Consider the following 26198-nt stretch of genomic DNA (forward strand, 5'->3'; position numbering starts at 1 on the left):
CATCCTGAGGACAGACAATAATTTTAGCAACGTTTGACCACTAGGGGTGCTATAATTTGCAACACTTTCTCGTATCGACACCAAACTTGGTACCTGGACTCGGGACCACATCCTGAATAAGGACAATACATTTAGTGACCTTTGACCACTAGGGGCGCTATAATTAGAAAAACTTTATCGTATCGACACCAAACTTGGTACATGGACTCGGGAACACATCCTGAAGACGCACAATATATTTAGTGAGCTTTGACCACTAGGGGTGCTACAATTATCAACACTTTCTTGTATCGACACCAAACTTGGTATGTGGACTTGTGACTACAACCTGACTACGCACAATAAATTTGGTGATGTTTGAGGTATGCATATGTGTGCGGGGTTATTGGGGTGTGTGGGGGAAGAAGTTTATCTGTGTATATGTGTGTGTGTGGGACAGGGGGGGTTAATTGGGTGTGTGTATAATGTAGCAACATTGGGTTGCCATGACAACTCCTGCTCAACTGCTTGGCCCCCTCATTGCTGCTTGCAGCTATATTTATTATTATTATTACACATCTTTCCGCTGTCATTGAAGTCTATGGCAGCCCATAGAACCGTACAGTAAAAAGTTGTGAAATTTGGCACATTGATTCGGGACAGTATAAAAATTAATTTGAGCAAGTTTTATGCCTGAACCACAGAGAGTCTAGCGCCACCAATGGGTCAAAGTTGACATTGCATCCATGCAATTAACTTTTGAACCGTATGCCCGATTTTGAATATCGCAATATCTTTGGAAGTCTTGGATGAGGCCGAACTCAACGCACCCCATGACGTCAATTTCCGCCATGTTGGATCTTCCGCCATATTGTATTTCATCAAAAACACTTAAAAGGCATCAAAGTTCGCAAAGTTTGTCCGATTTTCACGAAACTTGACGCAGATGATCGTCAGACCATGACTCATAAACGCATTGCTTTTTGGAGACATATTCAAAACCGGTTGCCTGTGACGACCAATCAAGTTTGGCGGCGAAGCCGCCAAACAGGAAGTGAAGTGATATCTCAGCAAGGCTTTCGCGTATCAACACCAAACTCAGTACAGGGTCTCAGTACCCAATTAGGAGGAGGCTCAATAAATTTGATGACTTTTGACCTATAGGTGGCGCTATAATTAGCAAAATTATGTTTTAGCCTGTAACGGGTCATGTGTTTAGAATTAAAGCATATTAGTGATATCTGTTAATACCTTGAGAGGTCCTTAGGCCGAAACATGCCAACATGTGACGTCAACATAATTTATTCGACCGCCATATTGGATGTCATCAAAAACACTTAAAAGGCATCAAAGGTCAGAAAGTTTCTCCGATTTTCACGAAACTTGACGCAGATGATCGTCAGACCATGACTCATAAACGCATTGCTTTTTGGAGACATATTCAAAACCGGTTGCCTGAGACGACCAATCAAGTTTGGCGGCGAAGCCGCCAAACAGGAAGCGAAGTAATATCTCAGTAAAGCTTTAACGTATCAAAACCAAACTCAGTACATGGGGTCAGGACCCAATAAGGAGAAGGCTCAATAAATTTGATGACTTTTGACCTATAGGTGGCGCTATAATAAGCAAAATTACATTTTGGCCTGTAACGGGTGATGTGTTTGGAATTAAAACTTACTATTGGTGTCTGTTAATGTTAATGTTAATATACTAGTGATGTCTCTGGGAGGTCCTAAGGCTGACAGATGTGATTTTGTGATGTCAACATAATTGATCTGGCCGCCATATTGGATTTAATCAAAATCACTTAAAAGGCATCAAAGGTCACAAAGTTCATCCGATTTTCATGAAACTTGGTTCAGATGATCTTCAGACCATGACTCACAAACGCATTGCTTTTTGGACCCATATTCAAAACCCATCGCCCGTCTTGACCAATCAAGTTTGGCGGCGAAGCCGCCAAACAGGAAGTGAAGTGATCTCAGCAAGGCTTTTGCGTATCAACACCAAACTCAGTACAGGGTCTCAGGACCCAATTAGGAGGAGGCTCAATAAATTTGATGACTTTTGACCTATAGGTGGCGCTATAATCACAAGAAGTGGGCTCATATTTCAGCAATGCTTTCACATATTGAAACCAAACTTAGTATATGGACTTGGGACCTCATCCTGAGGACAGACAATAATTTTAGCAACGTTTGACCACTAGGGGTGCTATAATTTGCAACACTTTCTCGTATCGACACCAAACTTGGTACCTGGACTCGGGACCACATCCTGAATAAGGACAATACATTTAGTGACCTTTGACCACTAGGGGCGCTATAATTAGAAAAACTTTATCGTATCGACACCAAACTTGGTACATGGACTCGGGAACACATCCTGAAGACGCACAATATATTTAGTGAGCTTTGACCACTAGGGGTGCTACAATTATCAACACTTTCTTGTATCGACACCAAACTTGGTATGTGGACTTGTGACTACAACCTGACTACGCACAATAAATTTGGTGATGTTTGAGGTATGCATATGTGTGGGGGGTTATTGGGGTGTGTGGGGGAAGAAGTTTATCTGTGTATATGTGTGTGTGTGGGACAGGGGGGGTTAATTGGGTGTGTGTATAATGTAGCAACATTGGGTTGCCATGACAACTCCTGCTCAACTGCTTGGCCCCCTCATTGCTGCTTGCAGCTATATTTGGGGGCCAAGCAGCGAAGCTGCGCGGCAACCCTTAGTGATTCTACCTTTTCTTATTATTATTATTATTATTATTACACATCTTTCCGCTGTCATTGAAGTCTATGGCAGCCCATAGAACCGTACAGTAAAAAGTTGTGAAATTTGGCACATTGATTCGGGACAGTATAAAAATTAATTTGAGCAAGTTTTATGCCTGAACCACAGAGAGTCTAGCGCCACCAATGGGTCAAAGTTGACATTGCATCCATGCAATTAACTTTTGAACCGTATGCCCGATTTTGAATATCGCAATATCTTTGGAAGTCTTGGATGAGGCCGAACTCAACGCACCCCATGACGTCAATTTCCGCCATGTTGGATCTTCCGCCATATTGTATTTCATCAAAAACACTTAAAAGGCATCAAAGTTCGCAAAGTTTGTCCGATTTTCACGAAACTTGACGCAGATGATCGTCAGACCATGACTCATAAACGCATTGCTTTTTGGAGACATATTCAAAACCGGTTGCCTGTGACGACCAATCAAGTTTGGCGGCGAAGCCGCCAAACAGGAAGTGAAGTGATATCTCAGCAAGGCTTTCGCGTATCAACACCAAACTCAGTACAGGGTCTCAGTACCCAATTAGGAGGAGGCTCAATAAATTTGATGACTTTTGACCTATAGGTGGCGCTATAATTAGCAAAATTATGTTTTAGCCTGTAACGGGTCATGTGTTTAGAATTAAAGCATATTAGTGATATCTGTTAATACCTTGAGAGGTCCTTAGGCCGAAACATGCCAACATGTGACGTCAACATAATTTATTCGACCGCCATATTGGATGTCATCAAAAACACTTAAAAGGCATCAAAGGTCAGAAAGTTTCTCCGATTTTCACGAAACTTGACGCAGATGATCGTCAGACCATGACTCATAAACGCATTGCTTTTTGGAGACATATTCAAAACCGGTTGCCTGAGACGACCAATCAAGTTTGGCGGCGAAGCCGCCAAACAGGAAGCGAAGTAATATCTCAGTAAAGCTTTAACGTATCAAAACCAAACTCAGTACATGGGGTCAGGACCCAATAAGGAGAAGGCTCAATAAATTTGATGACTTTTGACCTATAGGTGGCGCTATAATAAGCAAAATTACATTTTGGCCTGTAACGGGTGATGTGTTTGGAATTAAAACTTACTATTGGTGTCTGTTAATGTTAATGTTAATATACTAGTGATGTCTCTGGGAGGTCCTAAGGCTGACAGATGTGATTTTGTGATGTCAACATAATTGATCTGGCCGCCATATTGGATTTAATCAAAATCACTTAAAAGGCATCAAAGGTCACAAAGTTCATCCGATTTTCATGAAACTTGGTTCAGATGATCTTCAGACCATGACTCACAAACGCATTGCTTTTTGGACCCATATTCAAAACCCATCGCCCGTCTTGACCAATCAAGTTTGGCGGCGAAGCCGCCAAACAGGAAGTGAAGTGATCTCAGCAAGGCTTTTGCGTATCAACACCAAACTCAGTACAGGGTCTCAGGACCCAATTAGGAGGAGGCTCAATAAATTTGATGACTTTTGACCTATAGGTGGCGCTATAATCACAAGAAGTGGGCTCATATTTCAGCAATGCTTTCACATATTGAAACCAAACTTAGTATATGGACTTGGGACCTCATCCTGAGGACAGACAATAATTTTAGCAACGTTTGACCACTAGGGGTGCTATAATTTGCAACACTTTCTCGTATCGACACCAAACTTGGTACCTGGACTCGGGACCACATCCTGAATAAGGACAATACATTTAGTGACCTTTGACCACTAGGGGCGCTATAATTAGAAAAACTTTATCGTATCGACACCAAACTTGGTACATGGACTCGGGAACACATCCTGAAGACGCACAATATATTTAGTGAGCTTTGACCACTAGGGGTGCTACAATTATCAACACTTTCTTGTATCGACACCAAACTTGGTATGTGGACTTGTGACTACAACCTGACTACGCACAATAAATTTGGTGATGTTTGAGGTATGCATATGTGTGGGGGGTTATTGGGGTGTGTGGGGGAAGAAGTTTATCTGTGTATATGTGTGTGTGTGGGACAGGGGGGGTTAATTGGGTGTGTGTATAATGTAGCAACATTGGGTTGCCATGACAACTCCTGCTCAACTGCTTGGCCCCCTCATTGCTGCTTGCAGCTATATTTGGGGGCCAAGCAGCGAAGCTGCGCGGCAACCCTTAGTGATTCTACCTTTTCTTATTATTATTATTATTATTATTACACATCTTTCCGCTGTCATTGAAGTCTATGGCAGCCCATAGAACCGTACAGTAAAAAGTTGTGAAATTTGGCACATTGATTCGGGACAGTATAAAAATTAATTTGAGCAAGTTTTATGCCTGAACCACAGAGAGTCTAGCGCCACCAATGGGTCAAAGTTGACATTGCATCCATGCAATTAACTTTTGAACCGTATGCCCGATTTTGAATATCGCAATATCTTTGGAAGTCTTGGATGAGGCCGAACTCAACGCACCCCATGACGTCAATTTCCGCCATGTTGGATCTTCCGCCATATTGTATTTCATCAAAAACACTTAAAAGGCATCAAAGTTCGCAAAGTTTGTCCGATTTTCACGAAACTTGACGCAGATGATCGTCAGACCATGACTCATAAACGCATTGCTTTTTGGAGACATATTCAAAACCGGTTGCCTGTGACGACCAATCAAGTTTGGCGGCGAAGCCGCCAAACAGGAAGTGAAGTGATATCTCAGCAAGGCTTTCGCGTATCAACACCAAACTCAGTACAGGGTCTCAGTACCCAATTAGGAGGAGGCTCAATAAATTTGATGACTTTTGACCTATAGGTGGCGCTATAATTAGCAAAATTATGTTTTAGCCTGTAACGGGTCATGTGTTTAGAATTAAAGCATATTAGTGATATCTGTTAATACCTTGAGAGGTCCTTAGGCCGAAACATGCCAACATGTGACGTCAACATAATTTATTCGACCGCCATATTGGATGTCATCAAAAACACTTAAAAGGCATCAAAGGTCAGAAAGTTTCTCCGATTTTCACGAAACTTGACGCAGATGATCGTCAGACCATGACTCATAAACGCATTGCTTTTTGGAGACATATTCAAAACCGGTTGCCTGAGACGACCAATCAAGTTTGGCGGCGAAGCCGCCAAACAGGAAGCGAAGTAATATCTCAGTAAAGCTTTAACGTATCAAAACCAAACTCAGTACATGGGGTCAGGACCCAATAAGGAGAAGGCTCAATAAATTTGATGACTTTTGACCTATAGGTGGCGCTATAATAAGCAAAATTACATTTTGGCCTGTAACGGGTGATGTGTTTGGAATTAAAACTTACTATTGGTGTCTGTTAATGTTAATGTTAATATACTAGTGATGTCTCTGGGAGGTCCTAAGGCTGACAGATGTGATTTTGTGATGTCAACATAATTGATCTGGCCGCCATATTGGATTTAATCAAAATCACTTAAAAGGCATCAAAGGTCACAAAGTTCATCCGATTTTCATGAAACTTGGTTCAGATGATCTTCAGACCATGACTCACAAACGCATTGCTTTTTGGACCCATATTCAAAACCCATCGCCCGTCTTGACCAATCAAGTTTGGCGGCAAAGCCGCCAAACAGGAAGTGAAGTGATCTCAGCAAGGCTTTTGCGTATCAACACCAAACTCAGTACAGGGTCTCAGGACCCAATTAGGAGGAGGCTCAATAAATTTGATGACTTTTGACCTATAGGTGGCGCTATAATCACAAGAAGTGGGCTCATATTTCAGCAATGCTTTCACATATTGAAACCAAACTTAGTATATGGACTTGGGACCTCATCCTGAGGACAGACAATAATTTTAGCAACGTTTGACCACTAGGGGTGCTATAATTTGCAACACTTTCTCGTATCGACACCAAACTTGGTACCTGGACTCGGGACCACATCCTGAATAAGGACAATACATTTAGTGACCTTTGACCACTAGGGGCGCTATAATTAGAAAAACTTTATCGTATCGACACCAAACTTGGTACATGGACTCGGGAACACATCCTGAAGACGCACAATATATTTAGTGAGCTTTGACCACTAGGGGTGCTACAATTATCAACACTTTCTTGTATCGACACCAAACTTGGTATGTGGACTTGTGACTACAACCTGACTACGCACAATACATTTGGTGATGTTTGAGGTATGCATATGTGTGGGGGGTTATTGGGGTGTGTGGGGGAAGAAGTTTATCTGTGTATATGTGTGTGTGTGGGACAGGGGGGGTTAATTGGGTGTGTGTATAATGTAGCAACATTGGGTTGCCATGACAACTCCTGCTCAACTGCTTGGCCCCCTCATTGCTGCTTGCAGCTATATTTATTATTATTACGCTTCCGCCATTGAAGTCAATGGCAGCCCATAGAACCGTCTGGTGAAAAGTTGTGAAATTTGGCACACTGATTAGGGACAGTCCCATGATTAATGTCACCAAGTTTCATGATGGCACCTCAAGCACTCTAGCGCCACCAACAGGCCAAAGTTGGACGTGCGTTCACGCACGTAACTTTTGACCCGTCAGTCCGATTTTCAAAAATGAGGTATCGCTGGAATCCTTGGACCATGCCGAGTTCAACGCACCCTATGACGTCATTTTCCGCCATGATGGATTTTCCGCCATATTGGATTTCATCAAAAACACTAAAAAGTCTTCACAGGTCACAAATTTTGTTCGATCGACACCAAACTTCATGGATATCATCTACAGACCATGCCTCATTAATGCATTGCTTTTTGTCTTCGGAACTAAAACCGCTCGCGCGTAACAGCCAATCGAAGTTGGCGGCGAAGCCGCCAAACAGGAAGTGATCGATCTCATATCTCAGCAACCCATTCACCTATCATAACCAAACTTAGTAAATGGACTAAGGACCCAATCAGGGGGACGCTGAAGAAATCTGGTGACCTTTGACCTCTAGGGGGCGCTGTAATTAAGAAACATGCCTTTTGGCCTGTAGCAGCAGTTGTGCTTAGAATTAAAACGCACTAGTGGTGTCTGGTACTACTGTTGAAGGTCCTTAGACCGACCCAAGCCAACTTGTGATGTCATCATAATTGATTCGGCCGCCATATTGGATTTAATCAAAAACACGTACAAGTTTTCGCAGGTCACAAATTTCAGCGGATCCTCACCAAAATTGGCAGAGACCATCTTCAGACCATGCCTTATCAGTGCATTGCTTTCTGGAACAATTGACAGAAGCATTCGGCTGTAACAGCCAATCGAAATTTGCGGCGAAGCCGCCAAACAGGAAGTGAGCTCATATCTCAGCAACCCTTGCATGTATCAAAGCCAAACTGGGTGCATGGACTCAGGACCCAATTAGGGGGACACTCAATAAATCTGGTGACCTTTGACCTCTAGGGGGCGCTGTAATTAAGAAACATGCCTTTTGGCCTGTAGCTGCTGTTGTGTTTGGAATTAAAATGTACTAGTGGTGTCTGGTAATACTGTTGGAGGTCCTTAGGCCGACCCAAGCCAACTTGTGATGTCATCGTAATTGATTCGGCCGCCATATTGGATTTAATCAAAAACACGTACAAGTTTTCGCAGGTCACAAATTTCAGCGGATCCTCACCAAAATTGGCAGAGACTATCTTCAGACCATGCCCTATCAGTGTATTCCTTTCTGGAACAATTGACAGAAGCATTCGCCCATAACAGCCAATCAAAATTGGTGGCGAAGCCGCCAAACAGGAAGTGAGGTCATATCTCAGCAACCCTGCCATGTATCATAACCAAACTTACTACATAGATTCATGACCCCATTAGGAGGACGCACAAAACATTTGGTGACCTTTGACCTGTAGGCAGTTCTGCAATTAGCAATATTGTATTTTGATCTGTAGTTGCTTGTGTTTTAGCAATCTTTTATTTTTTGATGTGAAACTGATGACAACATGTTCCATCCAGTTAATTCTAATGCGTGCGTGCAACGGCGGGGCGGGACGTGGTGGGGGGGGGATAGGGGTGATTAGGTGGGGGGGCTGGCTGGCGGAGGCGGCAGCGGCAATACTCAGCCCTGTTTCAGCCCAGAAAGAATATGTTTTGATGTGAAAGTTGTTGAAAGTGTTGATCGCGGGTGTCTGCTGAGTTCTATCTTGTCGCCGTAGCTACTCCGGCCTATTCTGCTTGGCCCCCTCATTGCTGCTTGCAGCTATATTTGGGGGCCAAGCAGCGAAGCTGCGCGGCAACCCTTAGTGATTCTACCTTTTCTTATTATTATTACACATCTTTCCGCTGTCATTGAAGTCTATGGCAGCCCATAGAACCGTACAGTAAAAAGTTGTGAAATTTGGCACATTGATTCGGGACAGTATAAAAATTAATTTGAGCAAGTTTTATGCCTGAACCACAGAGAGTCTAGCGCCACCAATGGGTCAAAGTTGACATTGCATCCATGCAATTAACTTTTGAACCGTATGCCCGATTTTGAATATCGCAATATCTTTGGAAGTCTTGGATGAGGCCGAACTCAACGCACCCCATGACGTCAATTTCCGCCATGTTGGATCTTCCGCCATATTGTATTTCATCAAAAACACTTAAAAGTCATGAAAGTTCGCAAAGTTTGTCCGATTTTCACGAAACTTGACGCAGATGATCGTCAGACCATGACTCATAAACGCATTGCTTTTTGGAGACATATTCAAAACCGGTTGCCTGAGACGACCAATCAAGTTTGGCGGCGAAGCCGCCAAACAGGAAGCGAAGTAATATCTCAGTAAAGCTTTAACGTATCAAAACCAAACTCAGTACATGGGGTCAGGACCCAATAAGGAGAAGGCTCAATAAATTTGATGACTTTTGACCTATAGGTGGCGCTATAATAAGCAAAATTACATTTTGGCCTGTAACGGGTGATGTGTTTGGAATTAAAACTTACTATTGGTGTCTGTTAATGTTAATGTTAATATACTAGTGATGTCTCTGGGAGGTCCTAAGGCTGACAGATGTGATTTTGTGACGTCAACATAATTGATCTGGCCGCCATATTGGATTTAATCAAAATCACTTAAAAGGCATCAAAGGTCACAAAGTTCATCCGATTTTCATGAAACTTGGTTCAGATGATCTTCAGACCATGACTCACAAACGCATTGCTTTTTGGACCCATATTCAAAACCCATCGCCCGTCTTGACCAATCAAGTTTGGCGGCGAAGCCGCCAAACAGGAAGTGAAGTGATCTCAGCAAGGCTTTTGCGTATCAACACCAAACTCAGTACAGGGTCTCAGGACCCAATTAGGAGGAGGCTCAATAAATTTGATGACTTTTGACCTATAGGTGGCGCTATAATCACAAGAAGTGGGCTCATATTTCAGCAATGCTTTCACATATTGAAACCAAACTTAGTATATGGACTTGGGACCTCATCCTGAGGACAGACAATAATTTTAGCAACGTTTGACCACTAGGGGTGCTATAATTTGCAACACTTTCTCGTATCGACACCAAACTTGGTACCTGGACTCGGGACCACATCCTGAATAAGGACAATACATTTAGTGACCTTTGACCACTAGGGGCGCTATAATTAGAAAAACTTTATCGTATCGACACCAAACTTGGTACATGGACTCGGGAACACATCCTGAAGATGCACAATATATTTAGTGAGCTTTGACCACTAGGGGTGCTACAATTATCAACACTTTCTTGTATCGACACCAAACTTGGTATGTGGACTTGTGACTACAACCTGACTACGCACAATAAATTTGGTGATGTTTGAGGTATGCATATGTGTGGGGGGTTATTGGGGTGTGTGGGGGAAGAAGTTTATCTGTGTATATGTGTGTGTGTGGGACAGGGGGGGTTAATTGGGTGTGTGTATAATGTAGCAACATTGGGTTGCCATGACAACTCCTGCTCAACTGCTTGGCCCCCTCATTGCTGCTTGCAGCTATATTTGGGGGCCAAGCAGCGAAGCTGCGCGGCAACCCTTAGTGATTCTACCTTTTCTTATTATTATTATTATTATTATTACACATCTTTCCGCTGTCATTGAAGTCTATGGCAGCCCATAGAACCGTACAGTAAAAAGTTGTGAAATTTGGCACATTGATTCGGGACAGTATAAAAATTAATTTGAGCAAGTTTTATGCCTGAACCACAGAGAGTCTAGCGCCACCAATGGGTCAAAGTTGACATTGCATCCATGCAATTAACTTTTGAACCGTATGCCCGATTTTGAATATCGCAATATCTTTGGAAGTCTTGGATGAGGCCGAACTCAACGCACCCCATGACGTCAATTTCCGCCATGTTGGATCTTCCGCCATATTGTATTTCATCAAAAACACTTAAAAGGCATCAAAGTTCGCAAAGTTTGTCCGATTTTCACGAAACTTGACGCAGATGATCGTCAGACCATGACTCATAAACGCATTGCTTTTTGGAGACATATTCAAAACCGGTTGCCTGTGACGACCAATCAAGTTTGGCGGCGAAGCCGCCAAACAGGAAGTGAAGTGATATCTCAGCAAGGCTTTCGCGTATCAACACCAAACTCAGTACAGGGTCTCAGTACCCAATTAGGAGGAGGCTCAATAAATTTGATGACTTTTGACCTATAGGTGGCGCTATAATTAGCAAAATTATGTTTTAGCCTGTAACGGGTCATGTGTTTAGAATTAAAGCATATTAGTGATATCTGTTAATACCTTGAGAGGTCCTTAGGCCGAAACATGCCAACATGTGACGTCAACATAATTTATTCGACCGCCATATTGGATGTCATCAAAAACACTTAAAAGGCATCAAAGGTCAGAAAGTTTCTCCGATTTTCACGAAACTTGACGCAGATGATCGTCAGACCATGACTCATAAACGCATTGCTTTTTGGAGACATATTCAAAACCGGTTGCCTGAGACGACCAATCAAGTTTGGCGGCGAAGCCGCCAAACAGGAAGCGAAGTAATATCTCAGTAAAGCTTTAACGTATCAAAACCAAACTCAGTACATGGGGTCAGGACCCAATAAGGAGAAGGCTCAATAAATTTGATGACTTTTGACCTATAGGTGGCGCTATAATAAGCAAAATTACATTTTGGCCTGTAACGGGTGATGTGTTTGGAATTAAAACTTACTATTGGTGTCTGTTAATGTTAATGTTAATATACTAGTGATGTCTCTGGGAGGTCCTAAGGCTGACAGATGTGATTTTGTGATGTCAACATAATTGATCTGGCCGCCATATTGGATTTAATCAAAATCACTTAAAAGGCATCAAAGGTCACAAAGTTCATCCGATTTTCATGAAACTTGGTTCAGATGATCTTCAGACCATGACTCACAAACGCATTGCTTTTTGGACCCATATTCAAAACCCATCGCCCGTCTTGACCAATCAAGTTTGGCGGCGAAGCCGCCAAACAGGAAGTGAAGTGATCTCAGCAAGGCTTTTGCGTATCAACACCAAACTCAGTACAGGGTCTCAGGACCCAATTAGGAGGAGGCTCAATAAATTTGATGACTTTTGACCTATAGGTGGCGCTATAATCACAAGAAGTGGGCTCATATTTCAGCAATGCTTTCACATATTGAAACCAAACTTAGTATATGGACTTGGGACCTCATCCTGAGGACAGACAATAATTTTAGCAACGTTTGACCACTAGGGGTGCTATAATTTGCAACACTTTCTCGTATCGACACCAAACTTGGTACCTGGACTCGGGACCACATCCTGAATAAGGACAATACATTTAGTGACCTTTGACCACTAGGGGCGCTATAATTAGAAAAACTTTATCGTATCGACACCAAACTTGGTACATGGACTCGGGAACACATCCTGAAGACGCACAATATATTTAGTGAGCTTTGACCACTAGGGGTGCTACAATTATCAACACTTTCTTGTATCGACACCAAACTTGGTATGTGGACTTGTGACTACAACCTGACTACGCACAATAAATTTGGTGATGTTTGAGGTATGCATATGTGTGGGGGGTTATTGGGGTGTGTGGGGGAAGAAGTTTATCTGTGTATATGTGTGTGTGTGGGACAGGGGGGGTTAATTGGGTGTGTGTATAATGTAGCAACATTGGGTTGCCATGACAACTCCTGCTCAACTGCTTGGCCCCCTCATTGCTGCTTGCAGCTATATTTTCCTATTATTATTATTATTTAACATCTTTCTTCCGCCATGGGAGTCTATGGCAGCCCATAGAACCGTCTCGTAAAAAGTTGTGAAATTTGGCACACTGATTGGGGACAGTCCCATGTTTAATTTCACCAAGTTTCATGCCGGCACCTCAAGCGCTCTAGCGCCACCAACAGGCCAAAGTTGGATGTGCGTTCACGCATGTAACTTTTGACCCGTATGGCCGATTGTCAAAAATGATGTATCGTTGGAATCCTTGGACCAAGCCGAGTTCAACGCACTCTATGACGTCATTTTCCGCCATGACGGATTTTCCGCCATTTTGGATTTTAGTGAAAGTGAAACTAATTTTTCACAGGTCACAAATTTTGTCCGATCATCGCCAAACTTGACACACATGATCTTCAGACCAAGCCTCACAAAAGTTGTGGTGTTTTGTCTTCGGAACTTAAACCGTTCACCCGTAATATCCAATCGAAATTTGCGGCGAAGCCGCCAAACAGGAAGTGAGCTCATATCTCAGCAACCCATTCAACTATCATAACCAAACTTGGTATATGGACTCAGGACCATACCAGAGGGACGCTCAATAAATTTGGTGACCTTTGACCTCTAGGGGGCGCTGTAATTAAGAAACATGCTTTTTGGCCTGTAGCTGCAGTTGTGCTTAGAATTAAAACGCACAAGTGGTGTCTGGTAATACTGTTGGAGGTCCTTAGGCCGACCCAAGCCAACTTGTGATGTCATCGTAATTGATTCGGCCGCCATATTGGATTTATTCAAAAACACATACAAGTTTTCGCAGGTCACAAATTTCATCTGTTCTTCACCAAAATTGGCAGAGACCATCTTCAGACCATGCCTGATGAGTGCATTGCTTTCTGGAACAATTGACAGAAGCATTGACCTGTACCAGCCAATCGAAATTTGCGGCGAAGCCGCCAAACAGGAAGTGATTTCATATCTCAGCAACGCTTTCATGTATCAAAACCAAATTTAGTACATGTACCTCAGACCCCTTCGGGAGGACGCTCAAGAAATTTGGTGTCATTTGACCTCTAGGGGGCACCGTAATTGACAAAAATGTATTTTGGCCAGTAGTTGCTGATGCGCATTATTTTGCAATGGAAGTCAATGGCAGCCCATAGAACCGTCTGGTAAAAAGTTATACAATTTTGCACACTAATTGGGGACAGTCCAATAATTCATTTCACCAAGTTTCATGCCGGCAACTCAAGCGCTCTAGCGCCACCAACAGGCCAAAGTTGGATGTGCGTTCACGCACGTAACTTTTGACCCGTATGGCCGATTGTCAAAAATGATATATCGTTGGAATCCTTGGACCAAGTCGAGTTCAACCCTATGACGTCAGTTTCCGCTATGATGGATTTTCCGCCATATTGGATTTCATCAAAAAACCTTAAATGTCTTCACAGGTCACAAATTTTGTCCAATTGATACCAAACTTCACAGATATCATCTACAGACCATGCCTCATTAATGCATTGTTTTTTGTCTTCGGAACTATAACCATTCGCGCGTAACAGCCAATCAAATTGTACTGCGAAGCCGCCAAACAGGAAGTGAGCTCATATCTCAGCAACCCATTAATCAATCATAACCAAACTTAGTATATGGACTCAGGACCCAATCAGGGGGACGCTCAAGAAATCTGGTGACCTTTGACCTCTAGGGGGCGCTGTAATTAAGAAACATGCCTTTTGGCCTGTAGCTGCAGTTGTGCTTAGAATTAAAATGTACTAGTGGTGTCTGGTAATACTGTTGGAGGTCCTTAGGCCGACCCAGGCCAACTTGTGATGTCATCGTAATTGATTCGGCCGTCATCTTAGATTTAATCACAAACATCAAAAAGTTATCACAGGTCGCAAATTTCATCTGATCTTCACCAACATTGGCACAGACCATCTTCAGACCATAACCTATCAATATATTGCTTTCTGGAACAATTGACAGAAGCTTTCGGCTGTAACAGCCAATCGAAATTTGCGGCGAAGCCGCCAAACAGGAAGTGAGCTCATATCTCAGCAACCCTGCCATGTATCATAACCAAACTTACTACATATATTCATTACCCCATTAGGAGGACGCTCAAAAAATATGGTGACCTTTGACCTGTAAGGGGTGCTGCAATTAGCAATATTGCATTTTGATGTGTAGTTGCTGATGTGTTTTATCAGTCTTTTATTTTTTGATTTGAAACTGATGACATGTTCCATCCAGTTACTTCTAATGCGTGCGTGCAAGGGCAGGGCAGGGCAGGGCAGGACGGGGTGGGATGGGCTGGGGTGATTAGGTGGGGGGGGGCTGGCTTGCGGAGGCGGTGGCAATACTCAGCCCTGTTTCAGCCCTGTTGATCCCAGGTGTCTGCTGATTTCTGTCTTGTCACCGTGGCTACTCCGGCCTATTCTGCTTGGCCCCCTCATTGCTGCTTGCAGCTATATTTATTATTACGCTTCCGCCAATGTAAGTCAATGGCAGCCCATAGAACCGTCTGGTGAAAAGTTGTGAAATTTGGCACACTGATTAGGGACAGTCCCATGATTAATTTCACCAAGTTTCATGTCGGCACCTCCAGGGCTCTAGCGCCACCAACAGGCCAAAGTTGGACGTGCGTTCACGCACGTAACTTTTGACCCGTATGGCCGATTATCAAAAATGAAGTATCGTTGGAATCCTTGGACCAAGCCGAGTTCAACGCACCCTATGACGTCATTTTCCGCCATGATGGATTTTCGGCCATATTGGATTTTAGTGAAAGTGAAACTAATTTTTCACAGGTCACAAATTTTGTCCGATCGTCACCAAACTTGACATACATGATCTTCAGACCAAGCCTCACAAAAGTTGTGGTGTTTTGTCTTCGGAACTTAAACCGTTCACCCGTAATATCCAATCAAAATTTGCGGCGAAGCCGCCAAACAGGAAGTGAGCTCATATCTCAGCAACCCATTCATCTATCATAATCATACTTAGTATATGGACTCATGACCCCATCAGGGGGAAGCTCAAGAAATTTGGTGACCTTTGACCTCTAGGGGGCGCTGTAATTAAGAAACATGCCTTTTGGCCTGTAGCTGCGGTTGTGCATAGAATTAGAACGCACTAGTGGTGTCTGATAATACTGTTGGAGGTCCTTAGGTCGACCCAAGCCAACTTGTGATGTCATCGTAATTGATTCGGCCGCCATATTGGATTTAATCAAAAACACGTACAAGTTTTCGCAGGTCACAAATTTCAGCGGATCCTCACCAAAATTGGCACAAACCATCTTCAGACCATAACCTATCAATATATTGCTCTCTATAACAATTGACAAAAGCATTCGCCCATAACAGCCAATCGTAATTGGTGGCGAAGCCGCCAAACAGGAAGTGAGCTCATATCTCAGCAACCCTGCCATGTATCATAACAAAAGTTACTACATATATTCATGACCCCATTAGGAGGACGCTCAAAACATTTGGTGACATTTGACCTGTAGGGGGTGCTGCCATTAGCAATATTGCATTTTGATGTGTAGTTGCTGATGTGTTTTATCAATCTTTTATTTTTTGATGTGAAACTGATGACAACATGTTCCATCCAGTTAATTCTAATGCGTGCGTGCAAGGGCAGGGCAGGGCAGGGCAGGACGGGGTGGGACGGGCTGGGGTGATTAGGTGGGGGGGGGGGGGGCTGGCTGGCGGAGGCATTGGCAATACTCAGCCCTGTTGATCCCGGGTTTCTGCTGAGTTCTATCTTGTCGCCGTGGCTACTCCGGCCTATTCTGCTTGGCCCCCTCATTGCTGCTTGCAGCTATATTATGAATAGTTATAGTATTAGCACCTGTACTGCAGGAACAATGGCTGGGTAATCAGCAGGTATCCTATGAATAGTTACAGTATTAGCACCACAATTGCATACAATTACTCCATTCAATCATGAATTTTGTTCATTAGTATTGCTTGTTTTTTAAATGTTCTGAATAATATCATACATTTTAATAAAAGCCATCTGGTTGCTTTGTTTGAACATTATCAAATTTTAATACTATTAATGCAATGCCATTGTGTTTTCTTATTATTATTATTATGTGCAATGGGAGTCTATGGCAGCCCATAGAACCGTATGGTAAAAAGTTTGAAATTTGGCACACTGATTGGGGACGGTCCCATGATTCATGTCACCAAGTTTCATGTCGGCAACTCGAACCCTCTAGCGCCACCAACAGGCCAAAGTTGGACGTGCGTTCATGCACGTAACCAGATACTTTCTAATGAGGAGACACAGCACTCAAAAAATACTCCATAGAAATGCATGGGGCTAGTTTGTCACGCCAGTATGGCCGTTGTCTACACATATCCCACCCCTTCCTCGGCAAAATGTCGACATGTTAATACATTGAGCCAATCATGTGGTGTGATGTGAATACATTTAGCCAATCATATGGTGTGTTGTGAAGACATCGTGCCAATCATGTGTTGTGATCTCGCCGCTGGAGCAAGATTGGTGTCGTGAAGCCTTGCGCACGCGCAGTTCGACCCAAAGACTGTGCCCGATGAGTGCCCATAAAACGTTGGTATATGGCCGCCGAGTAGAGGGACTTGTCTAAAAGGACTTTGACGTAACTTTTGACCTGTTTGTCCGATTTTCAAAAGTCAGGTATTGTTGGAATCCTTGGACCAAGTCGAGTTCAACGCACCCTATGACGTCATTTTCCGCCATGATGGATTTTCCGCCATTTTGGATTTCATCAAAAACACTTAAAATGTATCAGGGGTCACATACTTCCCACCAAATTTGACACAGATCATCTTCAGACCAAGCCTCACAAAAGTTATCACTTTTTGTCTTCGGAAGTATTACCGTTCGCCCGTAAAAGCCAATCAAAATTTGCGGTGAAGCCGCCAAACAGGAAGTGAGCCCATATCTCAGCAACCCTTGCATGTATCAAAACCAAACTTGGTACATTGACTCATGACCCCATCAGGAGGACCCTCAAGACCTTTGACCTCTAGGGGGCGCATTAATTCACAAACATGCCTTTTGGCCTGTAGCTGCTGCTGTGCTTAGAATTAAATTGTCCTAGTGGTGTCTGGTAATACTGTGAAAGGTCCTTAGGTCAACTGAGGGCAACTTGTCACATCAATATAATTTATTCGGCCGCCATATTTGATTTGATCAAAAACACCAACAATTTCGCACAGGTCACAAATTTAATCTGATCTTCACCAAAATTGGCACAGACCATCTTCAGACCATGCCTTATCACTTCATTTGTTTCTGTAACAATTGATAGAAGCGTTCTCCCGTCACATCCAATCAAAAATTGTGGCGAAGCCGCCAAACAGGAAGTGAGCTCATATCTCAGCAATCGTTGCATGTATCAAAACCAAACTTGGTGCATGGACTCATGACCCCATCAGGTGAATGCCGAAGAAATTTTGTGACCTTTGACCTCTAGGGTCACTGCAATTAGCAAAAATGCATTTTGCCTTGTAACTTTTGACGTGCTAGACGTGAAACTTGTTTTGACAGCTTATGGCCATACGTCTGATTGCAGCATTGAGCTAACAGCATTTCGTTGCCATGGTTACTCCGGCCTATCTGCTTGGCCCCCTCATTGCTGCTTGCAGCTATATTTCTCACTGTGATTCCATTGACCTTGGACTGTCCTTGGTGGCGGACACATTAATGCCCTAGAGTTGTTCACAGATGAATGTGTAGTACTTTAATAAAGACCTCATCAGGAGATACAGCAAAAACAAACTGCATCATTCTGGTCCTGGATGATGTACTACTAGTATGAATATTACTGTTCTTTATAAATACACAACTGACAGATTGAAACATTCTTCATCTTGCATGAGCTGAATATATGTGTCTGTACATGAGTTCTGATTTCATAAAAATACACACTGTCAATTGAACATTTCTAATGTTGGACTCCAGTATGCAATTTCTGATGGTTTTTAAGATGTGAGCTACGACTGAAACTCTTCCTACATGCAGTGCACTGATATGGCTTTTCTCGTGTATGTGTGCGTTTATGGGTTGTAACCGCTGCCTTAGTCCTGAAACTTTTCCCACATGTAGCACATTGATATGGCTTTTCTCCAGTGTGGATCCTCTGGTGTGCCTTGAGACTGGATATTTGACTAAAGACCTTTCCGCAGTCTGTGCACTGGTATGGTTTTTCACCTGTATGTGTGCGCTGATGTGCAATGAGAGCTGCAGTGTTCTTGAAACTCTTCCCACATGCACTGCAGTGATATGGCTCTTCCCCAGTATGGATCCTCTGGTGAGTCTTGAGGCCAATTTTTTGTCTAAAAGCCTTTCCACAGTCAGTGCACTGATATGGCTTTTCCCCAGTATGGATCATCTGGTGTGCCTTGAGACTGGATATTTGACTAAAGACCTTTCCACAGTCAGTGCACTGATATGGCCTTTCCCCAGTATGGATCGTCTGGTGTGCCTTGAGATGAGATGTTTGACCAAAGGCCTTTCCACAGTCACTACACTGATATGTTTTTTCCCCAGTATGGATCATCTGGTGAGTCTTGAGATGATTCATCCTAGTGAAGGTCTTCCCACAATGAGGACATGGATAGAGCTTTTCTCTCTTATGTGTCTCTTCACACACACACTGCACTGATATGACTTTTCTCCTGAGTTGATGCTCCAGTGTGTCTTCGGATGACTCATCTCATGAAAGCTCTTTCCACATTCATTACAATGATGTTCAATTTTCCCAGCATGTCTCATCTCATCTGTGTTGATTTCTTGATGATTTTAAAGAGAAGGATGAGAAAACAATTTTGAAACACTCATAATTAATATAATTTTAATAAAAAAATTGTTTCGCTTTAATATTTCCACAGGACAAAACACTAATGTGTAACTTACCAGTAGGAGAAGAGTCTTTCTGATCATACTCTCTTGAATCAGACTCCTCATGTTTAATTTCCATCTGTGGAGACTTTTCTTCTGTGCAGTTGAACATTGCTGATGTGTGTGTTTCAGTATTGCAGTCATGATCCAGTCCAGGGTTTTCTTCTTCTTTCTGAACTGCAAACAGATGTTCCTGAAGGGAATCATCAAACTTTTATTCTTTTATCTCCTTCACTGGCATTGGCAGCAGTGTTGGTTCAGTAAATCCTGACATTTCAAACTCCATTTCTGTGTTGTGAAACAAATCCAGTCAAATATTACAGTTGTATCACATTTGTTTTCTACAATTAAAATTGAACGATTAAACAAACAAGTGCAGACAAATCAATACAATATAGTTGTTTTGTCAGTTGAAGAAAGATATTGTGTATATTCTCAGAGTATCCCAGAGCCTACCTTTGAACAGGTGAGTTCAGACATCTGACTCCACTAGGTGGTGTTTCTCTCTGACTCACTAGGTTCATCTAACCAATCAGTGACAGGAGCCTTTATGATGCAAATCAGAATGATAGGGTGTCAAATGGGCGTGGTCATATATGCACTTGCAGACATTCTACAAAAGAGGGTAGGTGGGGTAATTAATACTCCACAAAGGAGGGTAGGTGGGGGTGATGAACAACAACTCTGTGTTGTAAGAGAAGTCTAGTCCAAATGTCCTTCAATTGATTTGTAAGTACTGTATGGCCGTATTAGTTAGTATGGTCGTACGGATAATTAAATCTGTTTACAGCATCCCAGTGCTTACCTGTAAACATGTGAGGTCAGAAAACTGACTCCATTATATGATGATGATGTAATGTTTCTTTCTCTCTACATTTGATGGTCGTCAGGTGGACATGGTCATATGGAATTGCACGTGTATGAGCACCATTGACATAGCTCAACTTGCCTCAAAGGAGTTTAAGTGGGGTTAGGGTGGAGTGATCCATTAGAAGGTGTCAATGATTCCACGTTTATCTCTCGGTTTCTGTACTATTTATTTCACTTAAAGTCATTTTATGATCGCATGCATTTTAGAAGGTGTCAGGGTGTGAAGGTGTCATTTTTACCTTTCAGCTTTTCCTGCTTGGTGTTTGTGCTATTCCCTTCATGAACACATGCATTTTTGGTCTACATGTAAGTATGTGTTTCTGAAATCAAACTCATAGAATAAAAGTATGATAACATGTCTACAAACATGTATGAGGCCTCAACCAAAAATGAAATAATGAACTTTAATTTTGTGCAAGTCCACAGAGGGCACTATCATTTGCAGCATAGTTCAATACATTTACTCCAGTTAATCCTGGATGTATTCATTTACTTTTCCTCATTTTTCTATATTTTAAACATGTGTATAAACAGGCCATTTCATGTACTGCTAATAGTTGAGTGTGGAAATGATAACATGGTGACATTTCAATACCCAGTAGTTAGCAAAGTAACTCTAATGTTATTTTCTTCATTATGTTAAGGTGTTAGTCTTGCATTTATCTGCTGATGTGGCCTAAGCTTCCTTCAGCTCATTATCACACTTTTATTGAAACAGACATTTACACAGTATTATGTACATATTCTTGACATTTATTCACAATATCACAGTAGAATAATACTTAAAAATTGAGTTGTTTACAAAATGGGTTTTGTATGTTTTTGTTATTTACATTTTTGTTATATGTCTGATCTTTGATTCCATGATACATCTCTTCTATTTACCTTCTAAGCTGGTTTCCTATCATTCAGCTGATTATCTACCAATAAATATACAAACTAAAAACATCTATCCTTTTCGATTATATTGCAGCTTAAATTATGTAAGTAAATTTAAAAGTTAAATCAGAATCTTCCTGAAAACACTACAATGAAAGTTTGTGTGTATGTGAGCGAGCATGTGCACTCTAGTAAACCCTGATATCTGATTCATAACTAAATACCTTTTGTCAATTTAGGATTTGACTCAAGTGTGCACTTTCTGATGTTTGCTACAACTGCAATTCTCCCCACATGTAGTGCAGATTTCTCCTGTGTGTGTGTGTGTGCTGATGTCTGGTAACCTTTTGCTTACTCCCAAAACGTTTCCCACATGTGGTGCACTCATATGGCTTTTCTCCTGTATGTGTGCGCTGATGGATGTTGGCATGTGATGTAGTCCTAAAACTCTTCCCACATGTAGAACACTGATATGGCTTTTCTCCCGTATGTGTTTGCTGATGGACGGTGACGCCTTTCTTAGTCCTAAAACTCTTCCCACATGTAGTACACTGATGAGGCTTTTTTCCTGTGTGGATACTCTGGTGTGTCTTGAGGCTAGATTTTTGGCTAAATGTCTTTCCACAGTCAGTGCAATGATATGGCTTTTCTCCAGTGTGGATCCTCTGGTGTTTCTTGAGACGAGATATTAAGTGAAAGGTCTTCCCACATGTAGTGCACTGATATGGCTTTTCTCCTGTATGTGTGCTCTGATGGATGGTGATCTCAGTCTTAGTCCTGAAACTCTTTCCACATGTGGTGCACTGATATGGTTTTTCACCAGTATGGATCATCTGGTGTCTCTTGAGATGAGTTATGTCACTGAAGGCCTTTCCACAGTCAGTGCACTGGTATGGTTTTTCCCCAGTATGGATCCTCTGGTGTGTATTGAGATAAGATTTTTGATTAAAGGCCTTTCCACAGTCAGTGCACTGGTACGGCTTTTCCCCAGTATGTCTCATCTCATCTGAGTTGATTTCTTGTTCATTTGCAAGAAAAGGACAAGTAAACATTTTGAAACTCTCCGAATTAACATAACGGTAATACATATTTGTTTTACTTCAAACATTCCACAAGTCATGGCAACTTTATATAGTGCATTTCATACAGGAGATAGAACACTTATTAGTAACTTACCAGTAGAAGAGTCTTTCTGGCCATGCTCTCTTAAATCAGATTCCTCCTGTTTACTTTCCATCTGTGGAGACTTTTCTTCTTTGCAGTTGAACATTGCTGATGTGTGTGTTTCAGTCTTGAAGTCATGATCCAGTCCAGGGTTTTCTTCTTCTTTCTGAACTGCAAACAGATACTCTTGAAGGAAATCATCAAACTCTTCTTGCTTTATCTCCTTTGCTGGTATTGGCTGCAGTGTTGGATCATTACATCCTGACATTGTAGACTCCAGTTCTGTGTTGTGACACAAATTCAGTCAAACATTACATCTGAATTGCATTTGTAATTTACAATTACAATTGAACAATTAAACAAACAAGTGCAGATAAATAAATACAATATCGTTGTTTTGTCAGTTGAAGAAAGATATAGTGTATATGCTCAGAGTATCCCAGAGCCTACCTTTGAACAGGTGAGTTCAGACCTCTGACTCCACTAGGTGGTGTTTATATAATGTCTCTTCTCTCTGACTCACTAGATTAGTCTAACCAATCAGTGACATGAGCCTTTATGATGCAAACTAGAATCATAGGGCGTCAAATGGGCGTGGCCATGGATGCATTTGCAGACACCCCACAAAGGAGGGTAGGTGGGGGTGATGAACACTCCACAAAGGAGGGTAGGTGGAGTAATTAATACTCCACAAAGGAGGGTAGGTGGAGGTGTTGAAGACTCCACAAAGGAGGGTAGGTGGGGTAATTAATACTCCACAAAGGAGGGTAGGTGGAGGTGTTGAAGACTCCACAAAGGAGGGTAGGTGGTTGTGGGGGGGGGGGGGTGAAATGAAACATGGGAGGGTATGGGGAGGGGTAACAAACAAAGACAGATCATTACTTTTGTTAAGAGCATCCCAGTGCCCACTTGTCAACATATGAGTTCAGAAAACATATACCACACAATTATGTTTTTTTTATTATTATTTATTTAGCACTTGTAAAAAGACAGAATCAGAGAAGAAACAAAGAAAATACATCAGTGCAGGAAGAGGCAGTAAGCCCAGACTGGCTTATATGAGGCCTTCATCTAAAAAAGTAACATAACAACAAGAGCCACAAAAAATATCTAAACAATATAAATTAAAAGAAAAAGAAAGAAAAAGTATGAACAAACAGTGTAAGCACTACAGTAGAAGAAACTACAATGACAGAAGTCTTCAGGAGAACCAGCTATAGACCAGCAATTAAATTAGCCTTTAGGCATCTTTTAAAATGATTAGTAGTAAAACATTTCAAGGCCAGATGTGAATTTTTTTTCCATATTTTAGCACCCCGTTGTATGTTGACATAAGGCCACCTGTGTCTTACCCATTAGATAACTAAATTAAAATAAAATCAATTGTATATATACTCTTTTGATCCCGTGAGGGAAATTTGGTCTCTGCATGTATCCCAGTCCGTGAATTAGTGAAGCACACTCAGCACACAGTGTACACACAGTGAGGTGAAGCACACACTAATTCCGGCGCAGTGAGCTGCCTGCATCAACAGCGGCGCTTGGGGAGCAGTGAGGGATTAGGTGCCTTGCTCAAGGCCACTTCAGCCGTGCCTACTGATCGGGGTTCAAACCGACAACCCTCCGGTTACAGGTCCGAAGTGCTAACCAGTAGGCCACGGTTGCCCCCCAGTAGGCCACGGCTGCCCCAATTGACTTCAAGACGTTTTAGAATACAAACTAGTCTAGCAGGGAGGTAGGGTATTGGATTCCATATTAAAATGTCACTGTTGACACATTCAATGTTCCTTAGGTGGGAATGGCAACACCTCAACCTGTCCTAAAGGAGGTTAAGCTGGAGAATGATGGAGGTGTGAAATGACATGATCAAATGGAAGTGGGGTGGGGAAAAAATATACTTACTTACTTAGGCCTTTAGATTCCGGTAGGAGCAATAATCCCAATATTGTCTTATTCTGTCAATAGTTGGAACATTAATGTCCATGTAAACGTAGCGTCACGTTTGATGGGGAACATGCTCATGCACCACATTCAGCTTGGAAGACTTTGCCACACTACCGGAGAGTGTTCTTTTTCAAAACTGGGATTCGTTAAAAATATAGATCCAATGAGCCAACGCAGATTGAAACAACTGTCTCTGATGTCCATTGATATTCTGTGTGAATTGGACTTGATCAAACAATGAAGAAATAACTGGCATTAGGCTATTGCAATTGTTGTCAATTAACTGTGCTGGTGTAGCAAATAGTAGGCTATGGTTTTTGTTTTGTGTTGGTTGTTGCTGTAAGGAAGTTGTCAGCAAGGATGTCTTGTCTGTGGGTATTTTGCTGCATTTTAAGGATGCTGCCTGATGTGAGTAGGCCAGTTGTTGCTGTAAGGACATCTTATGTGTGAGTTGGTGGTTCAATTGCTGCTCTGTAAGGACGCTGCTGGTGTGAGTAGGCCTGTTTGGTGTTCAGCTGTTGAAGTACCAACATTGCAGGGATGATGTATGAGTAGGCCTATCTGCTGGTTCAATTGTAGCCCTATGTCACCTTGGAGGAGGGCCCCACAGAAAATGTAGCCTAGGGGCGCATGACCACCTTAATCCGCTCCTGTTGGGAAATATTGGTATTGAGATGATCAGTCAACTTGAATACAAGAACATCACACAGGAGGTTGGGTGCGGAACATTACACAGGATGTTGGGTGGGGGTGGGGTGGAGGTGTGAGCTGAAAGTTGCATTTGGAGGAACATCACACAGGAGGTTGGGTGGGGGTGGGGTGGAGGTGTGAGCTGAAAGTTGCATTTGGAGGAACATCACAAATGGGGTTGGGTAGGGTGGAGGTGTGAGCTGAAAGTTACATTTGGAGGAACATTACACAGGATGTTGGGTGGGAGTGGGGGGGAGGTGTGAGCTGAAAGTTACATTTGGAGGAACATCACACAGGAGGTTGGGTGGGGGTGGAGGTGTGAGCTGAAAGTTTCCAACATGGGTATACACACAAACATGGTGTTTGTTATTTTCGGAAGATTTTAACCCTCCTGTTGTGTTCACGGTCAAATGTGACCGATTGACAATTCTTTAGTCAAAAAATTAAGAAACTTATTCTGACCATCATGAGGCTCCTTGACTTTTTTTTAGTGCAGGGCATCTGAACACACAAAACAAATGTTGAAGATTTTCATAACAATTTGAGTGTATTATTTAACTTTAGAACACCCATGTGTATTTCCGGTCAATGACCGGCCAATAGAAATGAATGGGTGAGAAAATGGTCAATGTATAAAATTGAGTCCAGGCACATACTTATTGATCATATGGACTGTATATGTGCTTCTGTACATTAACACACATACACAAACACACCTTCACTACATCTCTTTGCTTCTATGCCAGCCCCCACTGGAACCTTTCCCTGATAGATTCTTCCCCTTTCTGACTTGCATGAGCTCGGGTCAATGAGGTCATACATAGCAAATGGAAGTTCAAAACTGGTTATATCCGATAACTGTCCACATTGT

At 42.3% G+C, this 26198-nt stretch overlaps 1 pseudogene; it reads right to left on the reverse strand.

The window, feature by feature from the left end:
• LOC143137593 (uncharacterized) overlaps nucleotides 1-26198 on the reverse strand; it is a 288160-nt pseudogene that overhangs the window by 125540 nt on the left and 136422 nt on the right.

The sequence above is a fragment of the Alosa pseudoharengus genome, unplaced genomic scaffold, assembly GCF_046254945.1.
Source record: "Alosa pseudoharengus isolate Yale_2024_CS ecotype anadromous, Long Island Sound unplaced genomic scaffold, YU_APseudo_1.1 YU_APseudo_1.1_scf_1, whole genome shotgun sequence".
NCBI lineage: Eukaryota > Metazoa > Chordata > Actinopteri > Clupeiformes > Clupeidae > Alosa > Alosa pseudoharengus.